Genomic DNA, 12,019 nt, shown 5'->3' with positions numbered 1-12,019 from the left:
GCGGTCGTTTGAGGTGTCGGGGCGGCTTGCCGTCCTAGTATCCGAGACCAGTCCTTAAGTTGAGTTGTAGTTGCAGGGATGGCAATGCGTAACACAGGCCTCTGGCCCTTCAGCCTCTCCCATCCAAGTCGCGCGACCTACCTCCTCGTGGTGCCTGCCGGTAACACGTTTGGAGTCGGGAGACAACAATGTTGTCTCTCGATTCCAAACGTGGCTAAATGGCGCGCGGCGAACTCGGCGTAAGCCGAACGGACATTATGTCTGGGGTTCCCTGGGTTAGCAGCCCTGGGATACCTCGGAGCTCTGCTCCACTATTATTGCTCCTAAAACTACAAGGAAGCCTCGGAACCCCGATTGCTCTTCTGGTAACGACTCGGCGACGTCTCATGGATATCCCGTCGATTTACGATTGAATTTAGATTTAGAGTGTCTTTCCTGTCCTTCCTGTCTTTCTGATCTTTCCTCTAGAGTCCTTGCGCAACGTAAACAACATATCCGCCGTTGTAACCAACCTCCACCTAGCTCGGACGGGACATACCTCTGTGAGGTGTGCAACTCGAGCTACCCCAAGTATGCCTCCCTCCGCCAGCACTCGAAGCGAGCCCACCCTGTGGAGTACAACGCCCAGGATGTACAGTTGGCTCAAGCTCGAGTACCTACCACCAGGGCTAAATGGACCGAGGCCGAGGAGAAACAGCTAGCTCGGCTCGAATCTCAGCTTCCTGCAGGTTTGATGCAGAAGGAGATTATTGCCCGGTTAGCCAGCTTGCATGGCGGTCGCTCTGCGGATGGCATCAAAAAGCAACGGCAGAAGCCTTCGTATAGAACCTATCTTTCTGATTTCATTTCCCAAATAGATACAGCTCCATTACCACAATCTTCTGCTCATAACTCACATAGAATCACCTGTCCTCTGACTCCACGCCTGCGCCTCGAACGTATTGACTCCATTGCTCCTTGGAATAGGATCTTGACACCTCCATCTGTCTCTCCTACCAGGGGCAATGAAGACCCTCCGCATGAAGTTTGCGTTCTTCTTAATCACCCGGACATTTGTTCGCACCTCAGGGAGCTTACACCATCGTGCTCACTAGACGGGCAACGCCTCATACAAACCTTACTGTCTAGCGATAATTTTGACCAGTTTGATCCAGTTATTTCGGCCGCAATTTGTAACCTCGCTAATCCTGTTAGAGACGCTAGACCTGCTAATAGAAGAAATAGAAAGTCCAATAGGAAAAATAATAATAATAAAAATAAAAACAACCGTACCACTGTGAGATCCACCATGTTCAGCAGCCATCAGCGACTTTTTGCTAAAAATCCCTCTCAACTGGCACACGCGATATTGGACGACAAAGATGCTTCCACCTCCATCTTTCCTCCTATGGCCGATCTCGAGGCTGATTACCGTCTTATCTTCGAAGAATGTCCGCAGTATAGGGGCTCCGCTCCCAGTCCGGCTTCTGAAATAATCCACCTTGATCATCCGATCACGTTTAGAGAGACGGAGTTAGCTCTGCGACGGCTAAAGCAAACAGCGTGTGGTCCTGATGGTATTACTAGAGAACACCTTAGGATGGCAAATATGGCTGACCTGGTGGCTATGCTGAACATAGTGTTCGGGTTGTGCCGCACTCCATCTACATTGAGACATAACCGCACCGTTTTGATTCCAAAAAAGGGCGACCTGTCTAAAACATCTAACTGGCGACCCATCACAGTTTCATCTATTTTCTCCCGTCTACTTCATAAAATTCTTGCTGCCCGTCTATCTGAGAACGTAAAACTTCATCATGCTCAAAGAGGATTCACTGCTGGCGACGGTCTAATGACTAGCTTCACCGTTTTAGATACAATAGTACGCGAATATCGTAATAATGGCAAACCCCTCTTTTTACTCTCCATAGATTTAACAAAAGCATTCGATAAAGTACATCCGACCGCTATAGAACACGCGTTATTGTCCAAAGGAGTTGATCAGCACACTGTCAGGTATATCATGTCTACTTACAGGGATGTCGACACAATCCTCGAGTGCCATGGCCAAAGAAGTTCTCCAATAGGTATGTGTCGAGGTGTGCGTCAGGGCGACACGGACAGTCCGATATTGTTTAACATCGTGATGGATAAATTCGTAACGTCTATCAATCCTTCCGATGGTGTCAGTCTCGGTAAGGCGAAAATCGGCTGTCTCCTGTTCGCCGATGATATTGTGTTGCTTAGCGACACTGAGCATGGCATTCATGAACACCTGCACAAACTCCACGCCTTTCTGGAAGAAGCACACATGGAGGTTAACCCTTCCAAGTGCCGCGCCTTACAGCTTATGCGCGTTCCTGGCACGAAGAGGATTGCTGTTGATACCAGGCCCCGTTTTAGCATAAGTGGCAAACCCGTTCCAGCTCTCAAGGTACTCGAACAGCTGAAGTACCTTGGCCACAACTACAATCAGTATGGCATGATCGCTCCTTCGGCCTCCAATCTGGAGTCTATGTTAGAGCGCCTTCGGCGTGCAGGTTTGCGCCCGTGGCAAAAGCTCCATATATTAAATCGCTACCTAATACCGAGACTAATGCACTGCAACCAATCTTCTAGTATTACGGTGGGCAAGTTGGAACATTTAGACCGCTTGATTAGGCGATTTGTGAAGGCGACACTCCACCTGCCTATCACCACTCCCACTGCCTACCTGTGCGCTAAGATTCGCGACGGGGGTCTTTCGATCCCTTGTCTGCGTCACCAAATTGGTGTTATCTATCGTCGTCGGTTGCAGCGCATTAGTCTCCAGAGCGATCCAGATTTTACCGCAGCGTTCCAAACTACATCTATGCAGAAACTGATGCGGAAGCTTGACATTATCTGTCAAGGCATTCCCACGGCTCAGTCTGCTGTGGACCGCTTTTGGGCTATGAGCCTCCATCAGTCTGCCCTCGGTAATGGCCTGGAATACAATACACGCGCTTCCTGTAGTTGGATTTTAAACCCACCCCCCTTTTGGTCCGGGCGAGATTATATACGCGCCATCCAACTGCGCATTGGACTCCTTCCCACAGGTGGGGCTCCGTACATTGATTCCGTTGCGGCTCAATGTCGGTACCCTACCTGTGTGGGCAGAAGAGAAACTCTCTCCCATGTTCTGCAAAGGTGTCCAATTACTCATTATCCCCGGATCCAAAGGCACGATAGGGCAACCCAGGATCTTGCAAAACATCTTAGGCAAGCTGGGTTGAACGTTCAGGACGCCCCGCGAGTCCATACTCGCGACAATAGATACATACCGGACCTCCTAGTCGTAGATAACAATAGTCACACCGCCAGCTTAATCGAAACCACCGTCGTATGGGAGCGTGGGCGCAGTTTATTGGAGGCAGCACAGTTGAAAAAAGACAAATATAACTTACCCGAAATATTGAACAATATTAAAACAAATTACAGTTTAGTTAAACAGCCAGAGGTCCTACCCTTCGTGATTGGTGCTAGGGGTAGTTGGCCTCCCACAAACAATTATATTTGGCGTAAATACAAATTACCGGACTACCTTCAGCGGACAATAGTTTGTAATATTCTAAGATACGGGTCCACTATACATAAGTATTTCATGGCAAACACGTGGCGCAAGAGAAAGAAAAAGAGGAGGGCCTAGTTTCTCCTCCTCTGTTCAATTTTCTTTCGTATATCTTTAGTCCTCTAGCATTTCTCTCCTTTCTTCCTCATACTTATTTGTTTATTTACGTATTTATTTATTTATTTATGTATTTATATTATAGCTTTTCTTTTGTTACATTGTTATTTTATTATTTTATTATTTTATATTACCTTATTTTATTTTATTTTATTTTATTTTATTTTGTTTTATTGTAATCCAACATGCACTCTTAGTCTATGCATGCCTACTAGTGGGCTCACCTTAGCAGTGAAAAATACACTAGACAACTTTGTTGCCTATTAGGTAATACGAAGAGTGACATAGCCAAATGCCTCGTCATCTAATTAGTGACGCGCATGAATGGATTAACGAGATTCCCACTGTCCCTATCTACTTTCGGCAGGGGCGGTGCAGGGGCACACCGTATGGGAGTAGCGACCCCACCTACCCGAGCAAGACGTGATCCGTCATTCGTTCTGTGCAAAACAGAGATGTCAGAAAGGAGTGGTGTCAGGAAAGCAAAGAGAGATGGGGAAGCATTATGACTAGCGTATACTTAACACCTGGGGGCTTCGGCCCCCATTTCACGTTAAGGCTTATTGGAGAAGGCGTATATTGTACAAAAAAGGGGCTATATGCCCCTTTTTCACTTTAAGGAACTTTTCGAAGTTCCTACTCGAACACCTAGAGCTTCTCCAAGAAAGACCTAACTCATACCAGGGGGCTATAAGCCCCCTTTTTGCTTTAATGCTTTTCCGAGGAGGCGATCCTGACACCAGAAATCAAAAAGGGGGCTATATGCCCCCTTTTCACGTTGAGCAAAGTAAAAAGACCAGAAAGAGACACGAAACGACGTCTGTATGCGTCCCCAAAAGCAATACGCCGCTGGGAAAAGCAATACGCCGCTGGGCTTGGCAGAACCCAGCACACCAAAACATCTGGTGGCAGACGTCGTAATGCCAGACGAATGACGGAAGGAGGCCACCGTAGAAGTAGCTGAGCTGCTCCCTACTGCCTGAAGGTGTCGGCTGGGAAACCACGCTAGTATCCTAGGTAGGGAGACGGGCCTCGAAACGTGGATCGCTCCCCTGGCCATTAGAAGACTCCGCCTAGACCAGCTCAACTCCGAGCTGTAAACCGGTGGTGTACGGCTCTGTCAGACTCGGAGTCCTTGCCATACGGACGCTGCATATAGGAAGGATATGCAGCGTATGACGAAAACACTGAAAGGTACGCCAACGACGAAAGACAACATGTATTTATACATGTAAGACCGTCGTCGCGCTGCTGACAGCAGCTCCCGTCGTTGGCGATGGCAAAGGACGCTGAAGCGTCAAGAGCATAGTTAATGATGGCAAAGTGAGTTCTACTAGTCGTGCTAAGGACGAGTCCCACGTTTTGGAGCTAATGCTACAGGGACATGATGCCCGAGGTCATGTCCTAGTTACGCAGCGGGTTCCCTGCAAAACAGGGAGCAGAAACCGGGCGTAGCGAAGCAGAGGGAACATCTGCTTGAGGTTTGTTCCCCACGTGTTTGCCGTGCGTGGCGACCTGTGTCGGCGGAAAGGAGGATCCTGGGATCTGAGGGCCCTCTCTCCTGCGGGAGTGTAGCTGCCCAACACGTACCTTTGGCCTCTGCTTCGTCTAGACAGGCGGCTAGGCGAGAAAAGCAGCCCTGTGCCTAGTCAATCGGCTCGGAACACCACTCGTGGGTTCTATTGGGCGAGGAAGTGAACCTAGGAGTCCGGGGAAAGCCCGGTCGGCCTTTGTTCGCGGACTATATCCCGGGTGCAAGTCCTAACCCAGGCGGAGCCGGGTTCCATTTGAGGGTCCATGGAGGCCGGGACACACGCCGGGACGAAACGAAATCCAAGCGAATATGGATCCTAAAATCAAATTGACGCCAATAGACGCCTCGGTACCCCGCAAGGGGGAAAAGGGAGTAAAGGAGGCTACCGTCGTTGCCCCCGGCAGGACGACGGCAGCGAGTAAAAAGGCTGGGGTGGTCTCACCACCTCAGAAAAAGGCGAAGGAGGTTGAAGTTGGGAAGGGCGCTAAAACGCCCCCCAGCACCAGACCCCCGACGCTACGAAGCAAGGCTACAACATCGAAGCCTGCAGGAACGATATCCCCTGCGCCGATTAAGGATATCAAGAAGGACGGATCGGGGACACCACCCCGTACAACTCCACCGAGGAAGCCAGAGGCCAAAAAGCCGAAGGCAACCTCAGCAGGCAACGCCACGTCTTCGGACGGAGGAAAGGGCCATGAAGTCGACAGCGACGGTTGGGTAACCGTCGTGAAGAAAGAGAAGCCGCAAAGGGCAGAAAAAGCCCAGAAAAGCGGCGAGGAGTTGCCAGGAAAGGTGTCGGCGGAGGCGACACCTGGTCCATCGAACAGGCCTCTCGATAAAATCAATGGAGAGGCCTCGAAACTGTTCAAGGGCATCCGGACCAGCTGTCTTGGAAAAGAATCCAGGCTCAGCAAGGAGACCGGAGCCTTGATCGTAGGCAACGCGGCAGCTCTCTACGAGCTAGTCCAGGAGGTTCTTATCCAGAACTCTTTCCTAAAAGGACAGCTCGCGGCGATCCGGCAAGAGGTGAGAGCCTCCCAGAGGATCGCAGAGAGGGTTGCCCCTACGGTTTCGCAGACGACGGGTTCCCGTCCGACTGTGAAACCCGCTCCAGTTCGTGCGGCGACAACCTACGCGCAAGCGGTAAAGGTTGACGCCAATCGAGTTTCCCCGGAAGCGGTTAAACCACCACGACACGTGGTGCGTATTTTCCCGCCGAAAGGGAAAGGACAGAACAGCGACGTTACCAAACAAACTGTTCTGTCCCTGGTCAAGCCGGCGAAGGCCAAGATCCGCGTGAGGTCCGTCCGACGCATCCACTCCGGTGGCATAGCCGTCGAAACCGAGCGCAAGGAGGATCTAAAGGCCTTCGTCAACTGCGCGAAGCTGAAAGAAGTAGGGCTTTCAGCTACTCTACCGACCTTGAGGAACCCTACACTTATAGTGTACGACGTTCCTAAGGCGATGAGGAAAGAGGAGGTTTCTTCCAGTATCTGGAAGCAAAACCTCAGCGATATGACCCAGGGGGATGTGTCGTCCAGCCTGAAGGTCCGGTTTGCAACCGGCCCGAAGGAAAAGGACACTGCCAACTGGGTCATGGAAGTCAGTCCGCAGGTCCGCCAGCGGCTGAAGAGCTCGGGCAGAGTGTACCTAGGGTGGTCGTCATGCAGAGTGCAGGACTACGTCTCGGTGACACGCTGCTTTAAGTGTCAAATGTTTGGCCACATGGCCAAACATTGCAAAGCAAAAAACGAGGTTTGCGGTCACTGCTCCGAAGAAGGGCATACCATTGCCTCTTGTACGGCGAAGAGTAAGTCCCCAACTTGCTCAAACTGTAAATCAAGAGGTAATCAGCACAACCATAAGTCGCGAGACAAAAACTGCCCTGCCTATAAGGCAGCTTTAGATCTAGCAGTATCTCGTACGAATTATGGATAGAAACGACCCGGAGAATCCTCTAAGGCAATTGCGCATCGCGCAGCATAATATGCGGCGTGCGCTAATTGTTCATGGTGAGGTGAGCGAGCTAATGCACGCAAAGGAGATCGACGTGTTGCTCATGCAGGAACCTTACCAATTTCAGGGACAGATTCCAGGCTTTGGGCTCACGGCGAAGGTGATCGCCGAGAATGAAAGGGCTATGGCCGCAATAGTGGTCAGAAACCCGGACATCTCGGTGGTAAAAATCACACAGCTGTGTGATACTCACACCTCCTGCGTTTGCATTAGCGGACCCTTCGGTAGTTTCTACCTCGTTAGCCAGTACTTTCAATGCTCGGAAGACATTGAACCAAGTCTGGCACGCTTGGAGAGGACACTCGATGCTCTCCAACACCGTCGAGTCGTGATAGCCGCGGACGTCAACGCCAAATCCCACCTTTGGGGAGGAGAAAGCGTTCGACCGGACACGCGAGGCGAGAAACTCGAAGAGTTTATCGCATTACACGACTTGACGATTTTGAACGAGGCTGGGAGTATTCCTACATACTCCAGCCCTGCCGGTGAGTCATGGATCGATGTCACATTATCGACTCCAGACATGGCGACAATTGTGCGAAACTGGACGGTTCACGAGGATTGGACCTCCAGTGACCACCGACTCATTGATTTTGTCTTACAGTTCACGGACGTGAATGAGAATCGAAGCCCACAGCCTCGATTCCGCACGTTGCATGCGAACTGGGAGCGATTTGATCAAGTTCTTCTTGAAGGCGCGAGGCAATTACCCCTCGGCACTGGTTGCCGCAGGGAAGTCGAACACCTAGCACAAGAGGTCGAGAAATCGATCATCGATGCGTGCAATGCCTCAATGCGCCCCAAGAAGTGGCATTCGAAGTCCGTCCCATGGTGGACGGAAAATTTGACGAGAATGAAAGCGCGAGTCTATCGACTTAGACGAGCCTTTCAGCGCGAGAGGAACTCGGAGGAGAGAGCGGCAAAGCAGGCTGAGTATCGAACATCTAGACTCGCCTACACAGCCGCAGTGCGCGCTGCGAAAGCACAAAGCTGGCAGAACTTTGTGACGGAGCAGGGGAATAAAGAGCCATGGGGACTTGTTTACAAGATCGCCCAAAAGAAACTCTGTGTTGAGACTGCGGTCTCAAACATTCGAACGCCGGAAGGATATACGACTGACTGGGAATCGACTGCCTCGCAGCTCCTACAGGCGCTAATCCCGGACGACTCGTCCACGGATGAAACGCCGGAGCAAGCAAACACCAGAGCTGATGCTGCAACCGATCCGCCGACTGAAGACTGTCCAGTCTTCACGAGGAATGAGCTCGGAGCTGCAGTATCGCGCTTAAAGCGAGGCAAATGCCCTGGGCTGGACCGTATAGAGGCCGAGGTGGTTAAATGTGCTTATGGATCCATCCATAGTGCTCTACTTCGACTCTACAACGGGTGTCTAGCGCACGGGGTCTTCCCCGTTAGGTGGAAAATCGGCTCGATCAGAGCAATCTTGAAAGGGCCCGATAAACCACCAACGGACGTCAAGTCGTATAGACCGATATGCCTACTTTCCATCTTAGGCAAAGTATTAGAGAGACTAATGCTTAACCGAATGAGTAACATATTCCTAAACCCAGAACATAGTTCCGATCGGCAATATGGATTCAGGCCTGGACGATCCACGGAAGACGCCGTGGTGAAGCTCAGGGAATTGATATCCCAGCGAGAGGAACGATATGTGATGGGTCTCTCCTTCGACATCGCCGGAGCTTTTGATAATGTTTGGTGGCCAAGCATACTTCAGAAGCTGAAACGCCGGGGATGTCCCCGAAATCTTTATCGACTCATGGTCGACTACTTCGCTGACCGTATGGTTACAATAGTTTCCAAACACGGTAATGTGCGTAAGCAAGTCACCAAGGGCTGCCCGCAGGGGTCGATACTCGGTCCGAGCTGTTGGAACCTAGTCTTTGACGAAGTTCTACAGCTCCTATCAAACGAACACCTGGCTTGCGAGCCAATAGCCTACGCTGACGACTTACTCGTGGTATTCTACGGAAACTCGAGGAATCAGTTGCAGCAAAGAGGGCAAAGAGTCGCGGATACAATTTCTGAGTGGTGCGCCACGCAGAAACTTACACTATCCGCGACTAAGACCGAGATGATTCTCTTGAAAGGAAATCTGGATAGAGAACGACCTCCTGTGATAAGGATAAACGGGAGAAGTGTGGCACTCAAGCAAACCATAAGGTACTTGGGTGTTCACATCGACGCGCGAATGGGAGTAAGATCCCACGTCGAATATTTGAATGCCAAAGTCATGCGAACGTTTTATACGCTAGCAAGACTTGCTCGATCAAACTGGGGATTGGGACACAGAACCATGCGTACTTTGTACAAAGGTCTCTTCGTCCCGATCACGACATACGCCGCCGCCGGATGGGTAGACATGCTCACCTCTGTGACAAGAACTAAACTTGCCAGGGCGCAGAGACATGTTTTGCTCGCCGTCACCAAGGCCTATCGCACGGTATCTACCGACGCGATCACTGTGATCGCCGGGACGATGCCGATAGACTTGGTGTTAGTGGAGCGCGCGTGTGCATACCAGATTAGAAGACAAATCAATATCGAAGTCGGAAATTGTCGAATAAGTCGAGCCGATTTGGCGGCTGGAGAAGTAACCGCTGCTCAGGCGAAAGCCTTGGTGCGAGCGGAACTTCTCAATATGTGGCAAACGAGATGGTCGTCATCGGAGAAAGGTAGGGTCACCTACCGCTACTTCTCTGATGTATCTGACCGTCTCAATGCAAGCTGGGTGATCTTGGATCACTACGTAGTACAATTCCTAAGCGGGCACGGAGATTTCCGAGCCAAGCTCAAGGAATTTGCTTTAGTACCGCACGAGAATTGCGACTGTGGCCAAGTGGAAACACCAAACCACGTCCTATTCGAGTGCCGGAGGTACCGAGACGCGCGAGAACTCCTGAGACAAGCGGCCGAAGAAGCTGGCCATCCGTGGCCGGTGACCGAAGCCGATCTTGTAAAACAAGACCTATACAGGGAGTTCCGGACATATACGCGCTCGGTACTACTTACGAAAGCAGGGCGAAACCAAAACCGCCATTGAACGCAATACGCTACGTAACAGAACGAGAGAAGTCTGCGGATTCTCTCCAATAACCATGCTTGAAAATGAACTCGAACGGATGCTAGGTCATGTGCTTCGGCAATGACCTCCTCGGGCCGGGATACAAGCCCCGCTTGCTTCGGCAAGCGTTCCTGGATTGGGTTGGACTCGAGGTGGCAGCAGGTTTCGACGTCGTTAGCCTCCAAACGCATAACGACGCGTGAAAAGTAGATGCCCGAACATCAGGCAAAATGTAGTTGCTGGTATAGACCTTCGGTCTGAGGTACAGCAAAGTCCCCAAGTGGCAACGCGCTTGGACAGAATAACGGCTACACACTACATGTCCCTATCTACTGGCGTCTAGAAGCCGTCCGGGCGTATAGCTTGCTATACGGCACCAGGATCGCATGTGCCAACCCCTCCTCCACGCGGTGGACGCTGCAAACGGCATTTATGCCGGCCAACGGGGCTCTGGTTTCGGCAGGGGCGGTGCAGGGGCACACCGTATGGGAGTAGCGACCCCACCTTCCCGAGCAAGACGTGATCCGTCATTCGTACTGTGCAAACACAGAGATGTCAGAAAAGAGTGGTGTCAGGAAAGCAAAGAGAGATGGGGAAGCATTATGACTAGCGTATACTTAACACCTGGGGGCTTCGGCCCCCATTTCACGTTAAGGCTTATTGGAGAAGGCGTATATTGTACAAAAAAGGGGCTATATGCCCCTTTTTCACTTTAAGGAACTTTTCGAAGTTCCTACTCGAACACCTAGAGCTTCTCCAATAAAGACCTAACTCATACCAGGGGGCTATAAGCCCCCTTTTTGCTTTAATGCTTTTCCGAGGAGGCGATCCTGACACCAGAAATCAAAAAGGGGGCTATATGCCCCCTTTTCACGTTGAGCAAAAACCAAGATCAGGATGAGACACGAAACGACGTCTGTATGCGTCCCCAAAAGCAATACGCCGCTGGGAAAAGCAATACGCCGCTGGGCTTGGCAGAACCCAGCACACCAAAACATCTGGTGGCAGACGTCGTAATGCCAGACGAATGACGGAAGGAGGCCACCGTAGAAGTAGCTGAGCTGCTCCCTACTGCCTGAAGGTGTCGGCTGGGAAACCACGCTAGTATCCTAGGTAGGGAGACGGGCCTCGAAACGTGGATCGCTCCCCTGGCCATTAGAAGACTCCGCCTAGACCAGCTCAACTCCGAGCTGTAAACCGGTGGTGTACGGCTCTGTCAGACTCGGAGTCCTTGCCATACGGACGCTGCATATAGGAAGGATATGCAGCGTATGACGAAAACACTGAAAGGTACGCCAACGACGAAAGACAACATGTATTTATACATGTAAGACCGTCGTCGCGCTGCTGACAGCAGCTCCCGTCGTTGGCGATGGCAAAAGGACGCTGAAGCGTCAAGAGCATAGTTGATGATGGCATTGTGAGTTCTACTAGTCGTGCTAAGGACGAGTCCCACGTTTTGGAGCTAATGCTACAGGGACATGATGCCCGAGGTCATGTCCTAGTTACGCAGCGGGTTCCCTGCAAAACAGGGAACAGAAACCGGGCGTAGCGAAGCAGAGGGAACATCTGCTTGAGGTTTGTTCCCCACGTGTTTGCCGTGCGTGGCGACCTGTGTCGGCGGAAAGGAGGATCCTGGGATCTGAGGGCCCTCTCTCCTGCGGGAGTGTAGCTGCCCAACACGTACCTTTGGCCT

The sequence above is a fragment of the Colletes latitarsis genome, unplaced genomic scaffold (genome assembly GCF_051014445.1).
Source record: "Colletes latitarsis isolate SP2378_abdomen unplaced genomic scaffold, iyColLati1 scaffold0041, whole genome shotgun sequence".
Classification (NCBI taxonomy): Eukaryota; Metazoa; Arthropoda; class Insecta; order Hymenoptera; family Colletidae; genus Colletes; species Colletes latitarsis.
Note: the sequence above shows the minus strand (reverse complement) of the source record.